The 14441-nt window shown below is 41.4% G+C and overlaps 1 pseudogene; it reads left to right on the top strand.

The window, feature by feature from the left end:
• Window positions 1-13784: 13784 nt before the first annotated feature.
• LOC115509559 lies at window positions 13785-13912 on the top strand (annotated as a pseudogene).
• The last annotated feature ends 529 nt before the right edge of the window (window positions 13913-14441 follow it).

The following is a 14441-nucleotide window of genomic DNA, read 5'->3' as shown; positions in this document are numbered from 1 at the left end:
CTCCCTGGACACCCCCCGCCCCATTGTTTCCCTACTCTAGAAAGGACTTTTCTTCTTGAATGCACCAAGTACTTTTAAGGAAGGGATTGAACAATGGCTGTAATTTAGAATGCAATTAGGTGAGCCACTTTTCCTTTTTTTACCTCCAATTACCCACAGCAACCTGCACACAGCTACCACCACCGCCTTCTTTCAGCCCCAGCTGTTATTCTTGAATATCAGATCAGGGCAATGTAACTCAGCCACAGAAGCTGAGTCTGAGAGAGGTCCCCAGAGGAATTTGGCTAAACCAAAGCACTTCTCACCCCTTCTGCCTTGCTGACAACATCTGTTAGACCGGTTCCCTGGGGCCTTATGCATCTTCATTGAAAACTCTCCACAGACTTAAAGTTCACAATAACTAGTCCGCCAGCTCTCTTTTCTGGTATGTCTCAAAAATGTGTGCCCAATGAAAAGGAATTGACACTGCTACAGTGGACTAAATGAACAGAGTCTTTTCAAAACCCAAGTCTGACCATGTCCTCCTCCTCCACTTTCCTTAAAACCTCTCATTATGGTCTGCAAACCCTGCATGATCTGGTCTCTGCTCACCTCTAGCCTTTTCTTACACCAAGTCCCTCAATCTCTTATACCACAGGGCCTTCACACATGCTGTTTCTGCTAGCTCATAAAACTCTTCACTCACCCCCTGCATCAGTTAACTTCAGACTTCAACTTCCTCTGACCTCCCTAATTAGAGAGATTCCTCTCTCTACCTTCCTTCCTGCCCGTGTTATTCTCTCAGGATACCACATTCCTCTCCTCTAAAGCCCTTCCCACATTTGCAAATTTAACTCTTATTTGTGTGCTTATTTGTTTAACATTGGTTTCCCACATCAGACTCCAGACTCCATGAAGGCAGTAATCCGTCTACTTTATTTGCCATTATATCCCCACTAGAACACTGTCCGGCACAAAATCAGTTCTCAACAAATATTTCTGAATGGATAAACATATGAACAAAGTTAGAAAGGTAAAAATAAATATCATGTATGCAGGAACCAGAATCCCTAACATTGAGTGTGTGTACTGGGGCCTGGTGAGAGATAGACTGGCATAGAAAATGTAGAATCAATTGTAGTGGTCATTGACAATACAAGATAAATTATAACAATTTAGAAGGAAAAAATCAACAGAAATGAGAGTATGGAGGATTTTGGAGACAGAAAGTCCAGAAACTAGGTGAAAATCAAGTTTTAAATTGTGTGTATGCTGGGCAGGTGGTAATCAGCAGTGTCCAAAATAGCATGAACCAAGAATATCTCAGGAAAGAGCAGAGAATTTGAGTGGGAGGTAACAGAGACAGATAGACTACAGTTTTCAGTGGAATACTGGGGATGGGTGCTAGATGTAAGGTGCAAGGTGTAAGAGGAAATGTAGGGAAACGAAAATATTTGGTATGAATGGAGAGACAGAAATCAACCAACATTTGCCAGTTGCAGCATTATGTGAAGTGCTTCCAGGTGGAAGAGTTGGATCTGTGTGAGAGGGGAGACAGAGAAGTCTGTGGGGAGGGTGGCAGGCAAGCAGTGAAAAGACTGGAAAGAGCCTATGCGGCCAGGAAGCAGGCAGGTAGCAAGGTCCCCCAGGAAACCACAGGAGGCAGATCACCGACAGGAAGATTAGCTGTGGGGAGAGGCGGGCTGCCTCCCAGGAAAGTACTAGCAAGGAGAAGGAACAGAAAGAAGCAACAAAGAGGTGGCGAGAAGCAAAGAGGAAACGATGGGGCAGCTGTGATGTAGCCTCAGTCTGTCCCAGGAAGGAAGGAGCAAAGACTTCGTCCGTAAGCCTTGTCTGGGGAAGGGAAAGCCATGGCATGTTCCCAAGAAAGGAAACTTGGGGCACAGGCTTTGCACACTTCGTTCTGCAAAAAGCGGAAGGGAAAGCAACCTCTCCCACTCGAGTTAAGAAGGCAGAGGCCCATTCTAGGGCAGGGGAAGAGAAGAACTTTTACAAGTTGTGTGTTTGGAAGAAGTGCCAGTTGCCACAAGGGTGCTGAATTCCCCTGGAAGATCACTCTCAGCCATCTGTTAGCGACAGGGCTGAGCATTAGTAACGAGGACAGCGACCCGGCTGCCTGAGGAGACACTGCACATCTCCACTGCGGTATCAGGGGCTTTCGCCAGGACGTGTCAATTTGGCAACCTCGCTCTAATGAAATGATGGATGGCCAGGCTGAGAAAGAGAACCACGGTCTCGGCTCTGAAAGGCCTGGCCATCTGAGCAAGGCCCCCACGGCTCTCCTCAGGTGGAACCGCCATCACCAGGAAGCACGAGGAAAGGAGGGCACACATGGCGGAGCCACACACAAGTTGGCAGCTTCGGAAAGGAGAGTTGAGGGGAAGAAGAATTACTACTGACAGCCCCAGAGTTTTTTCCAAACATACTTTTAATTGATGAACCCATTATATCCTTTCTAAAGGCATTTTTAAAACCTAATAAATGACTGCTTACTACGGAGCACAATACAATCCCTTACAAGTTAAGCTGTTCTCGTGAATCACTTGTAATTACTGGGCATTTTCAAGCCCAGGGGATGTATAACTATATTATTGTATTCCTGTGATTTTATGAAGTCAAGACAAGGAAACAAATCATGGTAACTGAATTAATCTCTTCACCAAGAGCTCATAATAATCAGCAGAAAACTTAAAAATCCCGTAAACCAAAAAAAAAAAAAAAAAAAAAAAAAAAAAAAGAAAAGAAAGAAATCACTATTAAATCATCAGGTCTTTTTCTAACTACTACTTGGTTTGTTTACTCCCAAAAGGGGAGAGTAAAAGGGGAGAAGATGGGAAGGGTAGGGAGAAAAGGATGGGAGGAAAGGGATGAGAGCCAGACAGAGGGGGAGAAGGGACAGAGGGAGAGAGAAAAGGGAGAAGGGAGAAGCCAACAGGGGGAGGGGAAGAAGAGGGAGGGGTAGGAGGAGGGAAGGAGGAAGGAAAGAAAGAGAGGCAGGAAATCATATTGGTTTCCTAAGGCTGCTGTACCAAACTGCCACAAATTTAGTGGCTTAAAACAACACAAATTTATTTTCTTACAGATCTGGAGGTCAGAAGCCTAAATCAAAGTGTTGGCAAGATTGTGCTCCTTCTGGAGACTTCATGGGGAGAATCTGCTTCCTTGTCTTTTCCAGCCTCTACCAGCCACCTGCATTCCCTGGCTCATGGCCTTTTCCTCCATCTTCAAAGTACATCACTCCAACCTCTGCTCCATTTGTCCCATCTCCTCCTCCTGCCTTTGACCTTCTTGTCTCCCTCTTATGACAAGCCTGGTGGTTACAGGTAATCTAGGAGAATTGCCCCATGCCAAGATTATTAACTTAATCGCATCTGTAAAATCTGTTTTGCCACATAAGTCATGTTCCAGGGAGTAAAGATGTGGACCTCTTGGCAGAGGGCATTAATCAGCCTGCTATAGGTATTTAAAGAAAGAAGAGGAGGGAGTTCCAACTGAATGTGAAAGTTAGGGACCTCTATGCCATTTTGATTTCAAATGACCTTCAAGTCATGTTGTAAGAATGGCTTTTTAAAATCGCCCTCTCTAAAAAAAAAAAGACTCGGAATATGCCATGTTGCCTTTTCCACAATTTTTTCAAAACACATTCACACCTATAATCTGATGTTCTCCAAAGATATCTTGTCAGATAAGAAAGACAGTTTATCCCTAGTTGCAAATAAGAAAAGGCTGGCTAAGTTGCAGCCACCTTCTCCCCTCAGTCACCTAAGGAGCCACCAGTAGCTCAGTAGGACCAGCCCACCTCCAGACCATTGTCCACTTCTCTTTCCATGGCATGACACTTAGCCCCATTTTCTCTGTAGCTTTTTTGTAAGGGAAACAAAGGAGGGGGGGGGGATGAGATCAAAGGCTCTTAGATCTTTCAAATCATTTGTAAAAGAGATCATAGAGTTCTCCCTCCCCACCCACATGTTCTTCCTGCCAAACATTCCCGTGACTCAGGCATGGTCACTCTGCATGGATATTTCCAGGGGCATGGAGCTCACTGTTCTTTAAGTTAACCCACTCACGGACATTACTCTGCAGGTTTTATTTCCAAAGATAGCCCTAGTGAGCCCTGGGGCCTGGACGAAGGTGCTCTTACATAGAAGTAAGGGCTGATGCAAGATGGCATACAGGTGTGGCTCAGGGTCAAAGTTCATCCTGCAGGACACATCTCCACAGTAGTCCATGGGAAATGCACTGGTAGTCTGAACCCCAGAGTCCTTTTCCTTTTTATTCATCTGCCACTGACCTGTTGAATGGTGTTTGTTAAACCGCCCTCCTTTTATGTAGTGCTGGTCCAAGGTCAAGCTAGGGCAGGACACTTTTGCATGACAGTCAAGAAGATGGAGCATGGAGCCAGCTGCACTAATACCTACTTGATGTTGAGCAAGTTCCTTAATCTCTCTGAGCCTCGGTTTCCTCAACTATAAAATTGTGAGAGTAAACCTCACCTGCATCGTAGGATCATTAAGATGAAAAGGGAGATGGTGTGTGCAAGGTGCTTCAAACAGTGTCTACAATAGTAGCCCTTACTCCAGGGACCTGGGCTCTTCTTCTGTGTTTAACTAGTTTTTTGCCCTCCCATGCCATATGACATTAGGACTGGGCATATCCTCCCTCAGCAAAATCTCTTTGCTCCACATACAACCTCTCAACACCTACACATACACACACATCGGCATGCTTATCAATTCTCTCAGGATGCTTCTAGTTCATTCAGCACTTTGCTGTGCTGGGTGCATTGGGACACACAAAGAAAAATAAGAGTCTGCCTTCTCAGAGTGTTAAGTTTAAGCAAAGAGAAGGCCCAAGGCAAATAATTGTAATGCAAGATAAAATATTATAAGGTTCTAAGACAGATTTGTATAAATAAAGTGCTATGAAGTTTCAAAGGCCAAAGAAAACAACACTGGCTGAGAATGGAGGAAAAGGGAGTCATAAAAGTCCCACTTACTGGCCTTGATCCAAAGATGCAAAAGTGACAAGAAAGAGCATTGTAGGCAAGGGGGAGGCTTATAGGGAATGGACATTCTTTATGTGTTTGCTAGAGCCCAACCCAGTCCTCCACTTTGAAGGCCCAGAAAACTGATTTATTCAGGAGCCTGAGAGTGGAGCTAGTATTCAGGGTAGATTCACATTAACCACACTCAGTAGCCTGATGTATAATAGCAAATGGTCAATGTATTGCTTCCTGTGAGCAGTACTTGGATTAGTGTAATCACATCAGAATGGCCATCATAAATTTTCCCTGAAAGCAAATCATAATCAAAAAGTTAATGATTGTGAAAACAGACCAAGGAGAGTTATGTAATGTGGTCTGTTACATGAGGGTTTTCTGACATGAGGGTAATTATGCACATAAGTTTCCTCTAGCAAGTACAGAGGACCAAGATGCCTTCTTTCCTTTTTCTTTACTTCATGACTTTTTCTTTTCTTCATGATATGACTTTTCTTCATGACCTACCTCTTTCTGATTGACCCACCTTTCTTTTTTCCCTAAGTCAACTATTTAATTACACTATAACCATCTTGCTGGTGGGAACCAGCCCATCTCTGTGAAACACTTGTGTATATCTCTAATCAGATGCATAACTCTCAGAGGGAAATAGAGAGTAGTTAGATGTGGTTCTGGGATATGAAGCAGCAAAGGTCTGATGGGGCCAGACCTCAGGAAAGGAGTCAGACCCCACACAGTGGGTGGTAAACGGGAGGACTATGTAACTTAGTAATAAAGACACTGATGAGCCACTCTATTTGCTTTACCACAAGGAAGGGATTACCAAGGCCATGTCTTTCCAAGATGAGGGCTGGGAGAAGTATTTTGGGGGCAAAACATGACTTTCAGTGTTCTTAAATCAAAGAAGCATTTTCTGACCCACACTTAGTTCCCTCTGTATAAAACTCAGAAAAGCTGCACTCCTGGGAAAGGAGACAGGGATGAAGAAATGCACATATAGGATGGGAGAAGGAATAACAATAAAAATGGCAAAATGTTCCTGTTCCCCTGTGTCACCCTGTCATACTTCTCCTCTTCAGACATGACATGACACCCTCTGGGAACCTTCCTGATACCTCAGCATTAACCCCTCCTTCCTCTGTGCCAGAGGTCAGTAAACATTTCCAGAAAGGGCTAAATGGTATGTCCTTTAGGATTTGTGGGCCACATGGTCTCTGTTGCAACAACAATCAATAACACTTGTTTCAGAAACATGAATTTGTCCCAGAGTGATTAATATATTGGGGAACAATAGGAGCATGACACAAATTTCTTGTTTGTTTAAGTACAGTTTCCTCCATGAGAAACACTAGGTGACGATGGAAAACTGCATCCCGCTGAAACAAGACACCCAGGAATACGCAAAACACGCACACACACGTACCTCAAACATCCACCATCTGCTCCAGGTCACCAGGGCTGCTGTGAGCCGTATCGTCCCCCACCTCCCTCCCACCTGCCGGGCGCTACCGCTTCCCATCAGATTTCAGATGACCCTCCTCTACCGCTGAATAGCGCACAGGCTGAAGCCCTGCTGGAAGATGCCACGTCTTTTTCAAGGTCAACTTCCATATTTATTGTGGTATATGTTTCTTAACCATTTAACAGGTGTAACATAGTGATGCCATCTTTATCAGCTTCCTATCGATTTTTAATATTTGTCCCTGACTGTTTGAGTGTTGCCCACAATGCCATTTTCCCCATACGGTCTGTGGATGTTATTGCACAATCTTGCACAGGGTAGTAATTTTTAGGAACATGTACCATGTTAAAACACAACAGGCTATACTCAACTCTGCCACTTCAGGGCAAAAGTGGCTAAAGACAATACATGAACAAATGAACATAGATGTGTTCCAATGAATTTTATTTACAGAAACAGGCAGCAGGCCAGATTAACCCATGGCCTTACTTTTTCTGTGTGTTATCTCTCTCCCCTGTGCATGATTTAGTTGTTTCCCTTAGCATCTGGATGGTAATTTGTTTATTTGAATGTCCCTGTCTAGGCCATAAGCTCCATGGGGGAGGGGGTTCTTTTATTCATTGCTTTCCTCAGCACTCAGTCACTGTGTCCGGCAGGCAGTGGGCTCACAGAGGGCTGCTGAGTCATCTGTCTCAGAGGAGTGGTAATCTCCTCTACCAGGAGATACTCTAACCCCAAAGAGCAAGAGCTGTCTCTATCACCCACCCCAGCATGAGGGTTTGACATTCAGATTCAGATATAAGAAATATTTATTAAACCCCATCCACTGAGCATACAGGAGTAAGACCATGACTTTATGTAACTTTATGCCATTCCTCCAGAGAAACTTGAAAGATATGTATATTACGTCCATTTCATGAAAGAAGGAATTAAATCTCTGAGTGGCTTTGTAACTGTCCCAAGCCACACAGAGCTGAGCAGGGTGTGTTCACAGGAATGCTGTGGCTCCAGAGGAGAGGACATGGAATCTTGTCTGGGGGTGTCCTCACATTGACTTCCTTTTCCTCCCTCTCCGTGGCAAACATGTTATGGAACTGACTTGTTAGGTTTGCCTAACAAAAACAAATGAAAAGGAGGAAACCTGAAGAAACCTACAGAACTAGTTTCTTAAAATCTATTGATGATGTTACAATAACATAAACAAGGAAACTTTAGGAACAAAAGAAATGAGATTTCTGTTACCTAGAAAAGGTAAGAAGTCCCTACATACTTCAATTTTTAGAAGGCTCTAGGAATTTTTGGGTTCTTACTATGATTCAGTTTTATAGGATCACATTGGTTTTTTCTTGGCCACAAGCAGTTCCTTCACTCTGTTTACAGAATAACAAAGGGTTTCCATTTCATCTGATTTGCTTTGACATGCTATAGCAAAAAAGCATTTGTTTGGCCCATTCTCCATTTATATAGGAAATATAAGCAACTATGGATAGCATCTTGCCTGAACTGGCAAAATTACCATCTGGATTCTGTAAATGTAAGTGACAGGAATTTCTGGAAAAAAGCACAATGTTCAAAACCCACCTGGCCCCCATTATTGCTATGAAGCCTTATTCAAAGGCCCGTGATCCAGCCAACTCCCAAAAGTCTATGATGTTGGTTAGTGGTCCAAGGCATTTCCTTGTAGACCACCCTAGCCATGCCTGGCTCTTAGCAGAGCATGTCACCAACAACCCAAAGGAGGGGAAGGTTTTCTGCTCCTTAGTATGCTTCTGCCCTGGCTGGATGCCTGGAGTGCAATGTGTACACAATCCATTTTATGAGACAGATGGAAATTGAGTTAGAGCAAATAAATCATACGGCACTCTTTTAGTGCTGTCTTTCTATAGGGAATCTTCCTGTTGACTAAGTGTGGCCTTGTACCTCCTTGATTAGGCACACAGATGTTTTGTTGATATTTGACTCCTGTGAGAAGTTTCGTACTTAAAGACTCTCTGGAGCTTCTCAACACGCAGAGCTCTGCCACTTAGACACTGTGAGGAGTTTTGTGAACTGATTATTACAATCACATTCCTTCTGTAGACACACACCCACTCCAACACAACTATGCCACCAAAACCATCAATACCCCTATATGTCTCATACCCTACCCTACCCAAATGTTTCATGCAAAGGTTGGGGCTTGGGAAAAGCAGGAAGTGACTTGGACATTATTGTTTAAGCATCTCTCTTTCCATTCTTTAAATAGATGCCCTACCTAAAATCCAGAAGATTCTTACCAAAGAAGCAACAATCTTTGGGATTGGGGAGATCAGAGATAGAATTCCAATTTTCTCAGTGAATTGTTGAGCAGCTAGACCTATTTATTGAGGGGTGAAGATAACATGGGCAGGTTTAGCTATGCAACTATAGTATTTTGAAAATAGAATATCAAGTCTAGGAAAACAGACTAACACAGATGGAGCACCCATGTTATGTCAGGCACTTAACAAATTATTTTATTTAATTCTCAAATCAAATGAAGAAACTGAGGTTCCAAGAGATTAAGTATTTTGGCTCAGACCTCCCAGCTCATGAGTGGAAACCCTGAAATTCCAACAAGGCAGATGGGTCTGGCTGTAAAGACTGGGCTTAGTTGTGCCTGGGGGGCCTCTTGCCTCCTCAAAGCCAATTATTTAAATGTAGGATGTTATACAAAAAGAGTACACAAACTCTGAATAGACACAAGCAACATAGGACTAGAATTCTGAGGAGGCCCTTCCTGAAGCAGAGGTAAGGCATAATAAATCAAGCATCAGCAGTGGTTAAAAAATATACAGGAGCAGACCTCCTGAACAAGCACTACTGAAGTCTGGAGAAGCCCTCTCAAGATTAGACACTGGTGTGCATACAGCAGAGAATTCCATTGCTTTTCTGAAACCAGTGTATGAAAAGGAGCCAAACAGGTGAAGCCGTAGAATAGCCAAATTCTTGCACTTCAAGACTTTAAACAAAGAATGGAGATTCCCTGACTGGAGTCAAGTCTTTTGATGAACCAAAAAATAATCAGCCCTGATTAACATTCTTTTGCATCATCAAAAGGAGATAGGTCAAAATAAGGTAATGGTAAGGTATCGATTGACCTCACATTTCTGTTAGAGGAGTCACCTGCCAGTGGGAAGGGGGCAGCTTTCTTCCCTGAGAGGGTCACGACATAGCTAGAAACTTCTGCCATTCCATAATTCTTAATAAAAAGCTTAATCTCTCTGCAATGACTTTTAAACTCCCATGATTTTCTCTAATGACATAGAGGGAGAGCAAAATGAAGTCATCATTCTTTTCTATGTTTTTGTGCTAAACTGCTTTTCTTGATTAGAGGCGAACTGCCTATTGTTTCATCACTACCTAGGGAGACTGTGCTGGAGAACCCTAAGACTGCACATTAGAGTCGCCTGGAGAACTTTTTTAAAAAAATAGTGATTCCTGGCCCTGGAACAGAATCCTTGGTGTAGAATCCTTGAGAGGGGTGAGCCCAGGAAGTAGTGTTTTTTAATAAGCTCCTCAGATGATTCTAACATGCAGGAGGGTAAAGAACATCTGGATAGTGCTGGGCATCTAAGCTTTGTCAGAAGAACTGGATCAGTGGTTTGGGATTTGAATTCTGACTTCACTTCTCACTAACTGTAACAATGGGCAAAACACGGACCTTTCTAAAAGTCAGCTTCCTCTCCAATAAAATAAAGATATTCACACTGCAAGGGACAAATGATGGAGTCTGCAGAAATCTTTTAAAAACTATGAAAACACTATAAATAGGAAGTATTACCATTATATCTATCACATATCTTAATTAAATCAAGTGTGTTTTGCAGATAAATATAATATAAAACCCCTTTAACTCCTGTAGGACTTTTTTATTCTGAGACTTTGAGTAAGGCCATCTTAGGCTGGCCAATATGGGTGAATAAATAAAAATAATTGGGATCTCCTTAAACTTTTAGAGGCAAGAAAGTACAAAGGATATTTCTCTGGAAGATGAAAAGGGACATTCCTTGGAACTAATGAGTCACTGATTTATCCTCATACCCATATTACTAAGGAGCTTATCCTTCTAAGGAGAACATTTCTCCTTGGGTCACAGCAGCAAGTTTGTGTACCAGTAACTAAGGGGCCCTTAGGTGGTGCATGCTAGGAGGTAAGGACACTTAATTATTCCTAAAGAGTCACTTATTGATCACAGGGTAGGAAGAGAAAGCAAATGCTTTATCTAAATTACCTCTGATCAATTGATTTGAGAGGTGCTGAAGATTAAGTGACAGGCAGGGAGTTGCATGAAATTAGCAAAACAAAATAAGCTGTATTCCTGAATGAACAGCCAAAATCTCCTAAGGGGGAAAAATCACAGGTTCGGCCCATGATGCATGTCCTATTAGAAGTATTGAAATGCAATACTCAACAACATTGGATGATGGCTTTGAATAAGAAGAGAAATACAACACTTGTTTCCTGTCTGACTCAAATGCACCAGGTGGAAAAAGGACAGTGATAACAAATAGCTAGGGAGCTATGTGAAGTTTATAAAGTGAGGGAACTGGAGTCCTGTCCCCTTGCCGGCTCTAGTTGCAGTGCTATTCCACAGGATGGGAGAGAGAGTGCAAGGAAGGGATGTGTATTCAAGTGCCCATCTTTACCTGAGCTGTCGTTTATTATAAAATTTTGCACACCATCAAGATGTGCATTACTAGATAATGATTAAGTAAACTGTCACGCTTCTAAAGTGACATATTAAGGAGCCGTTATGAAAAGTGTTAAAGAAAAATGTTCTTGATATGGAAAGTGTTGACAATATATATGGTTTTAAAAAGCAAGCTGTTTTGGGGTGCCTGGGTGGCTCAGTTGATTAAGCGTCCGACTCTTGATTTCTTCTCAGCTCAGGTCATGATCTCAGTTCATGGGATTGAGCCCCATGTCTGGCTCTGCACTGACAGAGTGGAACCTGCTTGGGATTCTCTCTCCCCATCTCTCTCTGCTTCTTCTCCACTTGCTCTCTCTCTCTCCAAATAAATAAATAAACATTTAAAAAATAAAAATAAAAAAAGCTGTTTTATATGATGCCTTTCATATAAAATGACATGTATATAATATGAAAAATAGTGAAGCTGTTCATACATTTATTCATACCACAAATATTTACTGGGTGCCTTCCACAATTCTAGACATGGGAGAAATAATGGTAGAAAAACAAAAGCCCCAGTTTGATGGAACTTAGATTCTAGGGACAGGATGCAGGAAATAAACAAATGAGCATGTAAATATATAGTACCTCAGATACTAGTACGTGCTATGGAGAAAAATAAAACAGAAGAGAGGGAGTAGGGATTGCCAGGGCAGGAGCTCCTCTGCAGGTAAGCAAGCCTCCCAGTTAACACAGACCTGTTGATGTTTTCTCAGTTTTCCAAATAATCCTGTCTTCTCTTCATAAGTAGAAAAATAAAGTTTTGTTTGTTTGTTTGTTTGTTTGTTTGTTTGTTTTAAGAAAATACTAGGTCCTGGGGGCAACTGGCTAGCTCACAGTACAGCATGTGAGTCTTGATCTCTGGGTCTTGAGTTCAAGCCCCACGTTGGGCATGGGACCTACTTAAAATTTAAAAAGTAAATAAATAAAGAAAATACTAGGTCCTGAAAAACATGTCTTCCTAACTTATAGGAGGTAAAGTATACAAAAAAGAAAACTAGCTCAGGACCAAAAGCAGAAAAAGAGAGGGAAAAGGAAGAAAAAGCATAGCCCTCCTGTAAATCCTATCCACACCGCATTTCAGAAAATTAAAAATGCAAGCTAGAAAATAACACTATACCCACATATGCATGTGTGCACACACACACAAATGTAAAAGAATAAACTGGAAGGATTTTCACCAAATCCACAGTTGTGGCAATGGTTGGATGATGGGTAAAGGGGTAGGGGCCAAGGTGTGGAGCAAAAAGACACTTCAGTTTTATTTCTATTTATTTTTCGTTAAAAATCAAAGACTTAAAGAAAATGTGAAAAAAGAAATGTTCAAAATAATAATTTCTGGTGGTGAATATAATGTTTGTCATGTTATTATTTTCTGTGCTCTAAAAAAAAAAAAAAATCTCAGCACATAACACCAAAGCATCATACCGGCTCCTCCTTCACCACACCCTCATCCCATTCCATCTCTTTCCAACTCTCCCTTGGTTTCTGGTAGAATCTACTTATAATAAAATCATACAATGGCATCAAAGCAATCCATGAAATTAAGATTTAAAAATCAGCTTTTTAGCATCATTCACTTGTTTATTTATTCATTAAATATTGTGCACCCATTGCACACCAACAAGATGTTTCTATTGTAATTACATCGCAATGATCAGGTCTTAAAAACCAAATGCCACACTGTATTAAGAAGTTGAGAGTTGAAAACATAAAATTGGTGAGTAAATTTACCAACAGGAAGTGAATTCGGGCAATTCTGTGTAGCGGATAGGATTTTGATGAGATTATGACCTTATGATAAATCTTAGGTAGATAATAATTTGGGGTATATCTTAGCTGCTAAACCCAAATGCAAGAGCAAAAAATGTGTATACCTTGCTGATGTTTTTCCAAGATTCCTTTCTTCCATTACAGATTTGTTTTGTTTCACAAAGAAAACATAAAATTCCTTCTAGTGTGAATGACAGCAGTAGGGAAAGGAAATGTAAATTTGTCTTTTTTTTTTCAAAACAAATTAAAAATTAGGAGCCAATGAATTTCATAAGGACTGATATGGCAGTGTGCAATCCTACCAGCCCCAGGATCTCTAATCGCCTTCACTGACCTGACTGCAGACTAGAATTTTCCCAGAAGAAAGCAGATAGCATTGTAACTGATGTTCTCAGAACAGCATGGAGCTCAGCAAACAGGAGAATTCTGGTCCAGAAGCAGCTTGTGAAATCACATCCTACCAACCTTCACTAATGGAGGAGAACACCAAGGAAATAATAGCTTTGTGAGGGTCAGATTATAGAAAGAACTACAGCCAGGACAGGGAGCCCATACCTTATCCAGACTATGAGGAAACTTAAATTCTTTCCTGGGTGACTATGTAACCCAATAGCCAAACTGTTCAGCATAATGGAAACCAGGGCTCTCATATAATCAGTTTCTCATCCACTCATCACCCCTTACATCCCTCTCACTCTGTCTATCCCCTACTCTCTCCTTTCTAAACTACTTTTTTTCCCCCATCAAATATATAGTCACAGACTATTGAAAAAGCAGTCTTGTAAATACTCCCTCAAGAGCTTTAGTGTATTGTACAAAGATTAAAAAGTTAAAAGTTAAGCTTTGTGCAGTGGCAGTATTGTAGCCAATGAGGTTTATCCGAGGTGCAACTATTGCTAATTAAAAAAGTTAAAAGTTAAGTGATGTAAGATTTACATAAAAGAATATTCTCAATGAAAAATGCTTCCTCCACTGCTTACGATTTCTACCATTAACGTCAGAGTTAAGGCTGAGTCCCTCTGATGAATTCTCTGTAAGAAATTATGATTGGTTTTTCAATTAAAAAATAATCCTCTTTTTTAAGAAAGCATACTCTGGATCTCCTGGATGACCATTACCTAGTCAAGTACTGCTGTGCAAATTCAGAGCCAGTATTTTTACTGGGATCCACAGTAATATTTTCATTGTCTCGGGCAAGTGAGGAAATGAGCAAGTGTTCAAGAAAGGTAAAAGCCAAATTATGTTAGAGAATCCTCTATGAACAACAACTGTGAGGGAAAACAAGGAAGAACTGAGTCATCACACAACAGGTAGGACAGGCATGTTATACTCAGGAGAAACCCAATGCCCATGGTCAGCACCATGCTCAAATTTTCTCAGCAATTCCACTTTCAGTGAAACCATATCATCTATCGTATTAAATTAGTGTACTTAATTTGAATTTTATGCACTTTATGTATTGTATTTAATTTGTAAATTTGTTTTAGTTTTATCTT

This window comes from Lynx canadensis, chromosome A2 (assembly GCF_007474595.2).
Source record: "Lynx canadensis isolate LIC74 chromosome A2, mLynCan4.pri.v2, whole genome shotgun sequence".
Lineage (NCBI taxonomy): Eukaryota > Metazoa > Chordata > Mammalia > Carnivora > Felidae > Lynx > Lynx canadensis.
Note: the sequence above shows the minus strand (reverse complement) of the source record. Positions and strands in the feature narration are given on the sequence as shown.